Source organism: Apodemus sylvaticus, chromosome 6 (genome assembly GCF_947179515.1).
Source record: "Apodemus sylvaticus chromosome 6, mApoSyl1.1, whole genome shotgun sequence".
NCBI lineage: Eukaryota > Metazoa > Chordata > Mammalia > Rodentia > Muridae > Apodemus > Apodemus sylvaticus.
In genome coordinates this window covers 59,279,843-59,292,038 of record NC_067477.1, presented here as the reverse complement: position 1 = coordinate 59,292,038, position 12,196 = coordinate 59,279,843, and positions in this window count along the sequence as shown.

Below are 12,196 nucleotides of genomic sequence, written 5' to 3'. Positions count from 1 at the left end.
AACAAACAACCATTCCCGCCTTGGACTTCCCATGCAGTTTCTTCAATGGTTGTGCTACCTTGAACTCACACCAGCAGTAGATGATAGTTCTTTTTCCCTGAATCATTTACAACCTTTGTTGTGAAATTTCTGGATGGTAGTCATTTGAACAGCAATGAGGTGGTATTTCAAAATAATTTCAATTGGCATTTCTCTTATTATGAAAGATATCAAACAATTTTTAAATACTTTGCTGATAGACTTTCTCTCTTCTAAAATGTCGCTCCTTCTTTCATTATCCTATTCATTGAGTAATTCTAATGTGTGTGTGAGAGAGAGAGGGAGGGAAGGAGAGAGGGAGGGAAAAAGAGAGACAGAGAGAGAGAAAAAAATAGAAATGTTAATGGATCCTTTGGAATTCTAGTTACAATCATTCGAAGGATGCTTGTCTTCTGCTATATCCTTATAAGTAACAAAATCATCAAATATATAACAAGTTATCTTACACAATTATACATGTTTTTAGACTATAAAGTAATTTTCAAAACCATGTTTATAGACAAAACCCATACAAAAAGAAAATCAGAAAACATAATTTATGAGCAAAAATAAGAACAAACCAAAATATTCCCACAAGTCTAGAAAAATACTATAAAGTTAATTTGGTGTTGGCCATCTATTACTGTCAATGGAGGACTATTCTTTTTATTAAATTAATTAAATATTTTATTTATTTACATTCCAGATTTTGCTCCAGTCCTGAATCATCATCACAGAGTTCTTCCTCCCTTCATTCCTTCCCTTTTCCTCCCCAGAAATCACCCACTTTGCTAGCCATCACATCTCTACAGGATTAGGGACATTCTCTCCCACTGAGGCTAGACAAGGCAGTCCTCTGCTACATACGTGTTGGGGGCTCAGACCAGTGGCCATGTATGATCTTTGCTGAGACCCCAGGGGTCCAGGTTAGTTGACACTACTGTTTTCTATGGAGTTGCCACCCCCTTCAGTCCCTTCAATCCTTTCTCTAGGGGTCCCTGACCTCTCAACATTTATCTGCATCTGTATCTGGCTAAATCAGTTCTGGTACAGCATATCAGAGGACAGCTATGTTTGGCTCCTGTCTGAAAGCACAATATAGCATCAATAATAAAGCCAGGGATTCATGCCTGCCTATGGGACACATCCCAAGTTGGGCCTTTCACAGATGGGCCATTCATTCAGTCTCCTTTTTTCCTGTATTTCTTTTAGACAGAACAATTTAAGGTAAAATCTTTGAAGGTGTGTTAGTGTCCCCATCCCTCCATTGAGGGACCTGTCTAACTTTTGGAGGTGCTCTCTTCAGGTTTCCTTCCCCCCATTGTGCAGCATTTTGGCTAAAGTCTTCCACAATGAGTCCTGGGAGACTCTTCCATTCAAGGTCTTTCAAGAGACATGGGACTTTCAACCTCTTGGGAATTTCAAGAGGTTCTGTACTTTTTGGCTAATATCCACATGTCAGTGAGGACATGCCATGCATGTCTTTTTGGGTCTGAGTTACCTCATTCAGGATGATATTTTCTAGTTCCACCCATTTGCCTGCAAAAATCATGACATCCTTGCTTTTAATAGCTGAATAGATTAAATTGTTTAAATGTACCATATTTCCTATATTCATTTTTCAGTGAGGGACATCTGGGTTGCTTACAGTTTCTGGATATTATGAAAAATGGTGCTAAGACATAGAGGAGAAGGCATCAATATAGATGGTGGAACATCCTTCGGGTATATGCCAGGGGTGGTATAGCTGGGTCTATCAAAAGATGAACAGATATTGAAAACATGATACATTTACACAGTGGAATAGTCATATTCTTTTTATCATTTGAGTTATCTTTGCCCTCCCTCAAATCTATCTGCTATGTGATTAACTTATCTATTTTGTTTCTTTATGTCTAGCTAGTGTTTAATTCTACTTCCATAATTATTCTTTTTTCAATTTTTTATTGGATATTTTATTTACATTTCAAGTGTTATTCTCTTTCCCAGTTCCCTCCCTTCCCCTGGAAATTCTCCAATCCCATACCACCTTCCCCTACTTCTGTGAAGGTGTGCCCCCACCCACCCACCAACAACCAGCTCTTTAAGAAACAAGTTTAGATATTGAGCAACCTTAAACTTTCTCTTTAATTTTTATATGTTTTGACTCTTTTTGCTCTCCACTCATCATAAGGATTTTATAATCCAGCTCTAATAAAAAAAAAACTCAGAAGACATCTTAGGGAGGAAGACTATAAGAAAAAAAAGGAATGAGAGAAGAAAGAGCAGGAGAGAGAGAGTTTTTCATGTGGTAGGATTGAAAAAACAATATCTTTATGAAAGTCATCATCATGTACAGTGAATGACAAAAATAAAACCAGTGTTTTCTTAGGACTGGTTTGCAATTATGGTTAATCTCCATAGCATTTGCAGTTATTTGGATTATTAATTTGCAGTTACTTAATATCAAGCTTCCAATCTATGAAATATTTAGGTCTTATTCTGATTTCTTATAAGTTTTGATTTTAAACATAAAATAATAAAAAGTAAAACTGTATACATATTTATTTAATGCCTCCATTATAATATTTTTAATTTCTTAATGACATAAAAGAATATGATAACCACTTCATAGATGCAGCTGTTCATATTGGCAAAATCATTATTTTAGAGACATTTATTGTTTTGCTAAATATTCAGTAAAGCTATATAAGGAAGGTGAAAATGGCATTAAGTTTTGTATTTTGAAGTATTTCTATTTGTTGGTGACATTTTCCTGTGCAATTTTTCCTACTGACAACTAAATTGTTACATTAATAAGTAATAGGCATATGAATTTGTATGTTCACAGAAAATAACTGTGGAATTACTTTTCTTCTTACAATATTCAATTAACTATGTGATCATGTGTCTTTTTGCCTTCAGGTCCCTATGATACTCTCTAACACACTTCTGTATCCATTACTGTGATAAAGATAGACTCCCGTGACAGCTCAGATGCAAGGATGTCACCAGAGTGCACCAGCAGTTTCATAAATGTCAGCTCCTAAGTGCTGCCTGCAAAAGCACAGCTGCTTCAGGAAGCATTGCAACGCCTTTGGCAGGTGCTGGAGTATTACATTCTAAAGGTCAGCTGCACACGACTACTTTGCCAAGCCACCTAGTTCCGAGGAAAGAAGCTGAGCCCCATAACTTGCTCAAATTTTGCATAAGCATTTAAAAGCAGAAAGAGGCAAAAACATAAAGTGACAATCTTAACAAAGATATAAAATACGTAACTAAATCACAGCATTTAATAAGATCCTGGATGATTTGAAAAATATGCTTAATGACAGGAAAAATGGTAAAACTTCTAGACTTAATGCATGTATCTCAGGTACAGATGTGTAAAAATAATTTTTTTCTATATTTCAGTTAGATCTCTGTACTTTCTAACATAATTTTGTTTTCATTTTATGTGTTCTTGGATAAAAAGCTTTATTTAATGAAAAATGAAATCAATAAATTTAACTTTGTTCTAATTTTTACTTATAAATATTTCTAGGAATATACAATAAAATCCATTAACACCATCAGAACATTAACTCTCTCAGGTCATCAAGAGCAAAAAAAAAAAAAATCCCAAAACAATCTTTTAGCATAATTTTATCTAAAATTGCCTGTTCCATTATTATAGTGAAACAGTACCCTAAATATTCAAAAAATATCTGCTTTAAAGTAAGTCTATGAAAGTCCAGAAGGTAATCAAATTTTTGGTTGTCTCATTTGATCATTACAGGATATTATTCAACATTGTGATTCTATGTAGTGTTAACACCAGTTGCAACAGACATATGAATGAGGAGAGAAAACCAAACAAAGAAAGATGTGGAATATAAGCTATCCAGTGATAGTCCAGAAACTTAATCATACCTGGAAATGTAGAGGAGCAAATCTGGTAACTGAGAAAGAGTCTCTGCTCTGATTCTGGCTGGTAACTAAGCTCTATATAAGAAGAGAGGCCAGCAAAGGCTGAGTTGGAAACCTTAAAGCTGTCAAATACATGTCCCCAAACCAGTGTTCCTAAAGAAATAGTGGGAAAATAAATTTAAATGTCTCATTGCAATTAATTTATTTTATGATGGGTAGGGAGACTATCTTGTGAAATTTGATATTCATATTCTAATCGATTTTCTTATTTACTCTTTTAAGCTTTGAATTGCCAATTCCAAGCACTGAATGAATCCTAACAGATCTTATTCAGGGAATATTGTGCTTAGATAGATAACCATTATGCACACATATACTTAAGCACGATGAACTCTCTGGTTTCTTTTTACTACACCAATCTTACCATTTGGTTGGTTGTTATAGTTCTCATAATTATCTGGAAATAAATTATTGAGAAAAAGTGCTTTAAGAATTTGAATACAAATCCCAAGCCACTGACACAATCCCTTGTCACTTTCCTGATGCAGTTGCAACTGCATGCTATCCTCTAAGGTTATAAAATTATATTCTAGAGAAAGGAAGCATTGCCTGGGTTTAAAAAGACTTCCTTTCTGTGGCATGTTAAGATGGCGATTCCTCACGCTACTCAGGGAGCCATTACCAAATGATAGCTTTGGAGACTTGCTTTTACTATTAATTTTAAATTATGTGCATATGTGCATTTCTATGTATGGGTATGTGTGTGAGAGTGCAGGTGTGGACAGATGCACGAAAGAGTATCAGATCCCCTGAAGTCAAAATGACAAATGGTTGCAAACTACCAGCCATGGGAGCTGGAAACCAAACTCTGGTTCTCTGCAAGAGCAGCAAGTGCTCTTCACTGCTGAGCCATCTCTTACTAATGAATGCATCAACATTGTGGTCTTCAGTCCTTCCAGTTTAAGAATCTAAAGGACCTTTCCAGTTTCTTATTGTACAAATTAAGAAGAAATGAATGAAAATTTGAACATGTGAATAGATTTGAAAATCTTTTGTAAAAAAAAAAAAGAAATAGTGGGAGAAATACTATTGTATGAAGAACAAAACTGCTCCCCCAAAACAAAAATTCAAGAAAGAATTTTTTGTAATCATTAGTACCAAATAATTAGACTGGGTCACAGAATTTCACTTAGCAAACTGAATATAATAAAAAGCACAACAGCAATAAACAGTAACAAAAATTACAAATACAGACAAAACCATTGGGATGAGATGTCATATCATTTGATTTCTAAAGTTACCATATTGTCTTAGTCAGGGTTTCTATATTTGCACAAAACATCATGACCAAGAAGCACATTGGGGAGGTAAGGATGTATTCAGCTTGCATTTCCACATTGATGTTCATTGCCAAAGACAGTCAGGACTGGAACTCACACAGGACAAGAAGCAAGAGTTCATGTAGAGGTCATGGAGGGATGTTTCTTACTGGCTTGCTTCCTCTGGCTTGCTCAGCTTACTTTCTTATAGAACACAGCACTGCCAGCGTAGGGATGGTACCACCCACAATGGGCCCTCCTATCCTTGATCGTTAATTGACAAAAATGTCTTACAGTTGGAATTTATGGAGGCATTTCCTCAAGGGAGGCTCCTTTCTGTGATAACTCCAATTTGTGTCAAGTTGACACACAAAACCAGTCAGTACAATTGACCCCATATCAAGTGGACACACAAAGACATCACTAGTAAGTCTCAACCCTTACTTATTCATCCCCAAGATCTAAATATCTTTAAAAGTCCCACGGTTTTTACAAATTCTTACATATTAAAATTTCAGTCCCTTTAAAATATCCAATCTTTTTTAAAATTCAAATTCTGTTTACAATTTGAAGTCTCTAAACTGTCAGTTCCACTAAAATACTTGTTTACTTCAAGATGGAAAAATATCAGGACACAGTCAAAATCAAAAGCAAAATAAAATTCTAATCATCCAATGTCTAGAATCCACTCATGGTCTTCCAGGCTCCTCCAAAGGCTGCCATCCCTTCTCCAATTCTGCCCTCTGTAGCACTCGATGCTCAGCTTGATCCACTGCACTGACACTCCTTCTTTCGGTGACCATTCCATGGTACTTACTGACATCTTTCATTCTTTAGTAATTCCTCATTCACATTTACCCTGTTTTACATTTATTTGAATTCCATATATGCTCATGGGGTGTATACAAAACCTGGAAGCTAGAAAAGATTGTTGCAGGGAAAAAGTAAGAGGCTTTGTTAGGAGGCATATATTCATATGCAATATTTTAAAGTAGGTGGAGTATATACTGGGAATGGTATAGAGTACATGTTCACCACTCTAGAGCCGGTAGTACTTGGGAAAATGGAGCCAATTAATTAGGCAAACTAAAGTCTTGTGCAATAGCCAAGTTTATTCAGAGCATCAGACAATTTACCTTCTGAGTGTTTAGAAGTGTCACAAGAGTAAAATGTCCAATCCCAAGGGAAAACCACAAATGGCAGACAAGCCATGTATGACAAACACATGTTTTTCTATAAAGGTATATAAACTATTAGCAATAACCTGTAATAATGTATAATAAGAAATACACTTACTCCTATCTGTTACACTTGGGAGGATCACAAAAACACATTCCAAGAACAATTCTGTGTTGTGAAAGAACTGAGGTCACAAGACTCTTGTCTTGTTTACTTGGAGTTTTCTCACAAGCACTCAGAATTCTCCTCACACAGTTCCATTCTTAGACTGTGTTCAGACAAGTGGGCATTGGGATGTTTGGGAGGATAGAGACAAAAAGGATGTGAAAAACTGTGTAACTAAAATTAAGGAAGTACTAAAAAAGGACTACAGAAAGATATTGTTTTAAGAAATCTATTAAAATATAATTTTAAAAGTTAAATGGGGGCCATAAGCATGGGTGATAATGTTCCTCTTAGAAGGTACATAATATTGAATATAAACTCTAGAACCAAATATGGGATTTCTCTCCATGAGTTGTTAAGGGACTACAAAATAATACATGGTATTGTTGCTTACCAAAGCAAGGTGGTAGGAATTGACTGCTGAAATCACTACTCACTTCCGTAAGAGCACATGAAGAAATCAAGCTGGATATGATCTAGAAAGACAAAGTCAAAGTCCTATCTCTGAGAACTCCTACTTACTAAGGGAGACTTTATAAGTTTTGCTTTTCTAAAGGGACTATCTTCAAATTGCATTCTAAATTTGCAGGGTTTTTGCACAAAAATGGGTGCTGCTTATAGTCCTTTTCAGAGGAACTTCTTTATTCAGTGGATGTTAGTTAATGGTGAGTGCTTAATGCTAAATGTGGCAAACATATCCCCCTCAAGGCTCAGGGAAAATCATAAAAGAGGCAACGAAAGAATGTATCAGCCAGAAGATGTGAAGGAATGCTCCAACATGGTGTGTCCACTGGTCATGACATAAGTTTCATACTATGACCACACAGTATTTGAAAATATTCTACACTGCAATTTTTATGTATTTATTTATATAGAAAAGCATTTAGAAGGATTATTCCAAAGAAACAAAATAAAAAATGCAGCTTTTAAAAATATCTATATAAAATTTAATTAATGCTTATATTTTCTATAATTTAGTTTTCAACTTCAGATAAGACACCAAATAAAATAAAGTGATGCCACCACTTAAACATACATTTTTTACCTAGAAATCTAAAAAAATAAAGTTAACAAGTAAATACAACAGTGATTATGAAATAGCAGATATTGTTTGTAAAAACTGAAGTTTTTAGTGTTTCTCTTTCAAATACCTCAAAAGAAATTGTACTTGTACAGAGCAATAAAAAGCATTCAACCATGTACAGAAAGCACTGTAGAATTAAATTCTCATGTCACACAGAATGGGGTGTTTCAGGCACTAGTGCACAAGTAGCCCATTGAACAAATGCGGACGCAAAACCAATAAATAATGATAAAGATGTGAAACTAGTTTATGAATTTTCTGTTGAAATCTCACCTCATCTATTCTTCTATGACAATTTTCTTACTGAAATACAATCTGCAAGAATACTATCCTCCTGAGTCTTCAGTTGTAACATGTGAAGAATGGTGAGTGTGTTTGTGTGTTTATGTGGGTATCAGAGAAGGGGAGGGAGAGAGGGAGAGAGGGAGAGGAGAAAATGAATAAAAATTCATGTGAAAGAAATGGAAATAAAGTTACATATTATACTATGAAATCAATATGGCATGCACAGAACAAGGTGAACAGAGAAATTACAAAGAATAAAAAGTAGACAGAAAATGTGTAGCTTGAAATGTGCTAACATAAATATTTCTAATTCTGGGCAAAATCATTTGAAATGTAAATAAAAAATATATCGAATAAAAAAAAGAATATAATTGAAAAAAAAAAGAGAAATTGAAAAACCCCTTGCATCATCATTAAAGTGTATTCTCAGGTAAAAATTAAACTTTCAAATTAGACCACTATGTATAAATTTATTTGAAATACTGCTTTGCAAATAGAGTCTAAATAGATATTTTGGGTTCTTCTCATACAGAAGGAAATATGAATAAAAACTCATTGGAAATACAATATTTAAAATTATGTCAATAGCAATCTAAACCTATATTCATCTTAGAATTTTGTGAAATCCTGGAAGTCTGGACATACAAATCAAGAAAACCCACATTTGATCAAATACAGGAAAATCTGTCATAGTCATCTGAAGGGGGCTTAAAAGGAGAGGATTGGGGGTTAAGGGAGTGTGGCACGGCGGCGTGGGGGAGGGGTGACCAGGCAGGCCCTTGCGTGGGCACCCTCTGCCACCTGAGGGACCACACACACACAGGCATGGTATAGAATAGAGTTTATTCAGAGTAGGAGATGGGAGTTAGTGGTAGAGAAAGGGAGAGAGAGAGAGGAAGAGAGAGAGAGAGACAGAGAAACAGACGGAGACAGAAAGAAACAAAGATAGACTTATTATTGCAAAAAACACTATGTGTCATTTGCAAATAGAGGAAACTGCAATGGATAAATTGGATAAGAGGATGAAAACTTAAAAGCATGCATGTTAGGCAGCAGTATTACGTTTAAAGGACATGATGTGTTCTGTCCACCTTCTCAGCACTGGATTGAGCCCCTGCCTTGCTTCTCCTGAGAATTTGATCACCGTGTTACCTGGCTTAATGTTACTATTTCTTCATGGAGTATATATCAAATCAGACATACAGCCACCTTCTCGTAGGCCCTTCTTAGGTATAAAGCCATAAAGCCCTTTAACTACAAAAATTATTTCCCTCATTACACTTGAGAAACATAAGACTGTCAAAAAAAAAAAAACCAAAAAACAAAAAAAACAAAAAACAAAAAAACAAGCATGTCAAAGTACATTTTTGTTATTTGTTATTTTATGTCCCTACCAAATAAATTGTTTTTTTTTTTAACAATCAGAAGGGTGGAGAAGTACTAGATTTGGAAGCAAGAAATACATAAAAATAGAAACAAATTACTGTGATATGTCCACAAATGAAAGGAGACTGATAGACACTAGAATCTCAAAGCTCTGAGATTCCAGTCCTGTCCTGAAGCACTCAGAACCAGCCTGTCACTTCCTTGACAACAGCAGAGTAAAACTGATTTCAGATGTCTGATACCTGCATATTTACAAAAAATAAATTTCTATGCTTTAAGACACTAAGTTTGTGAAGTATGTTGCGAAAGTAATATTAAGCTAGCACAATCTAAACTTTTATGTGCAAGAAGTTACTATGTGATACTTGTCACTTAATATTACTGTAACTGATTTACTCTTAAGCATATGTGAAATGCTTTCTTTCGGGGATGAAATGCATGAATGTATAGTTATCTAGAATGTACTGAAAAACTTATCTTTCAAATCTAATATATCTAGCAAGGAAGCTCCAGCAAAATAAACTTCATTGTCAATTTTTGTTTCATAAGCTATACATGTTAGCATCTGTTTTTTGTTGTCATGATTTAGTGAGGTAAGCAGAGTTGTGAAGGAGTAGGATACATGGTTATTGAAGGGTAGTATTAAGCTTTGCCTTTCCCTGGTATATCCCAGTGTATGTTATGCATAGTCTTATACAGTCACAACCTATGCTCTTCGGTTCGGCACCTCTTATTCCATGTGCCAGGTATATATGTCCCACCTTTCTCCATTGGCAAGGATCTCGACAAAATAAAAGGTAGAAAGAGAACTGAGTACCAGCATCCTCTGATAGCTGCCTCCTGTCTTTGGATCTAAGGTTGCACTACCTTTGTTTCTTGCCATCATGCTTCGTTGCCCAGACAAACCTGAACCTCAAAATGTCAACTAAAATGAACATCCCTTTTCCTTTCTTAAGTCATGTGTCATATGAAAAAAGACTTGTCACTAAGAAAATTTGTATTTAGATGTGATATCATTGTTTCTCAAACGGACAATGAATTTCTTGGGTCTGTACAACTGGTTTACGAAAGGAATGTGGAAGAGTTGCTAACTTTGGGCTACAAAACCCTATAACATTATTATAGTTACTGTTGGTCTCATTGTTGGAAATCTGACCCAGACCTACACTGCGTAGATCTCTATAACCATTTAACAATATTCCTTGACCCCCCTCAAAATTTTATATTTAATGCTAGCAAACCAGTAACATGAGGATGATGCTGTCAAGTTTTTCTTGCACTTAAAATATGCCCTGATCCTTGAACCACGGTGATATATATACCTGTTGTTGATTCTTCAAGATAGAGAACTCCTGACATACATTTGCTTTAAGGTTTTTTTATTCATATAAATTTGATTTTCAAAAGTTATTTTTTTCAAAATAAATTTTAAAGATACCTATAATATAAATCAGTGAAATTTATTTGTTAACAGTCATGGTAATCCATGTATTTGCTTTAGTTTTAACCAGAATAAAAATAAAGAGAGAGGAAAAAATTTCTGGTTGCAGAAATCATCCAACAACAAAAAATTCACAAAACAAAAAAAAATAACAATAGCAAAACACAAAGCCTGACATTTTCTCAGTACATCAGCTTGACAAATTTATTTGGTGGCTAGTATGTCTAATACCTGTTTTAAAAACCATAGGAACTTTGATAATACCCTCATTAAAAGAATAACATAAGCCTGGCAGTGCTGGCACATGCCTTTAATCCCAGAATTTGGGAAGCAGAGGAAGCAGGTTCTGAGTTTGAGGCCAGCCTGTCTACAGAGTGAGTTCCAGGACAACCAGGGCTACACAGAGAAACCCTTGCGTCAAAAAAAAAAAAAAAAGAATAACATATATTAGATTCTTTTGCAATGCAAAAAAATAATTAATGTTACTTTTTTAAAAAGATTTATTATTATATATAAGTATACCATAGCTGTCTTTAGAGACACCAGAAGAGGGTCTCAGAACTCATTACAGATGGTTGTGAGCCACCTTGTGGTTTCTGGTATTTGAACTCAGGACCTCTGGACCATCAGTGCTCTTAACCACTGAGCCATCTCACCAGCCAATTTTTGACACTTTAACACACAGTTTAATTTATATATTCTTAACTAAAACTATAAAACAAATACCTTTTCTAAGCTCCTTCAGTCTTGCCTTCAAGGCAACTTTCCTCTTGTTTCAATTAGAAGAGTTGGGTTTATTTTTATAATTATAGAAGCTTTGAGTTCTACATTATTTTTGAGTGTATTTTTAAGCTTAATAATACAACTTACAAATTCTTCCATTGCTCATGGAATTTTGTTCTTTTTTCATTGTGAGTCTGAGTAAGAACAGTGTGTGACCTATAGCTATGCCCCAGCTTGAGTGTTTTGCTGGGATGCAATTTCCTCCACTATGGAAATCAGCCCATGTCCATACATTCAATTCCATTCTTATTTTCAAGAAATATGCCAAATTCAGCAATATGCCTTTATTAAATAGTCTAGCCTCTTTTTCATTGTTCTCTAAGAAATCACATAAGCCAGGTATCTGCATTTGTTTAGTGTTCTTAACTTCTTAAAATCTGTTTGACTCATTAATTTCTCCTTACAGTATTCAAAGACTTTTTTCTAGCCCAAGGTTGGAAACTATTCTACATTTCTTCCACACACCACTTTCTATGGGCTGAGAACCACATGGTTCCCCATAGAAGATCCATTTTTGTTCAGTTTTCTGCTTTTTTCATAGAACCTTGAAAATCTCACACATACTTGCACAGACATCTTTCTACAAGAAGATCCTAAGTTCCTATAAGTTGACAGTCAATGTACAACATTATAAGCTGAGATTAACAA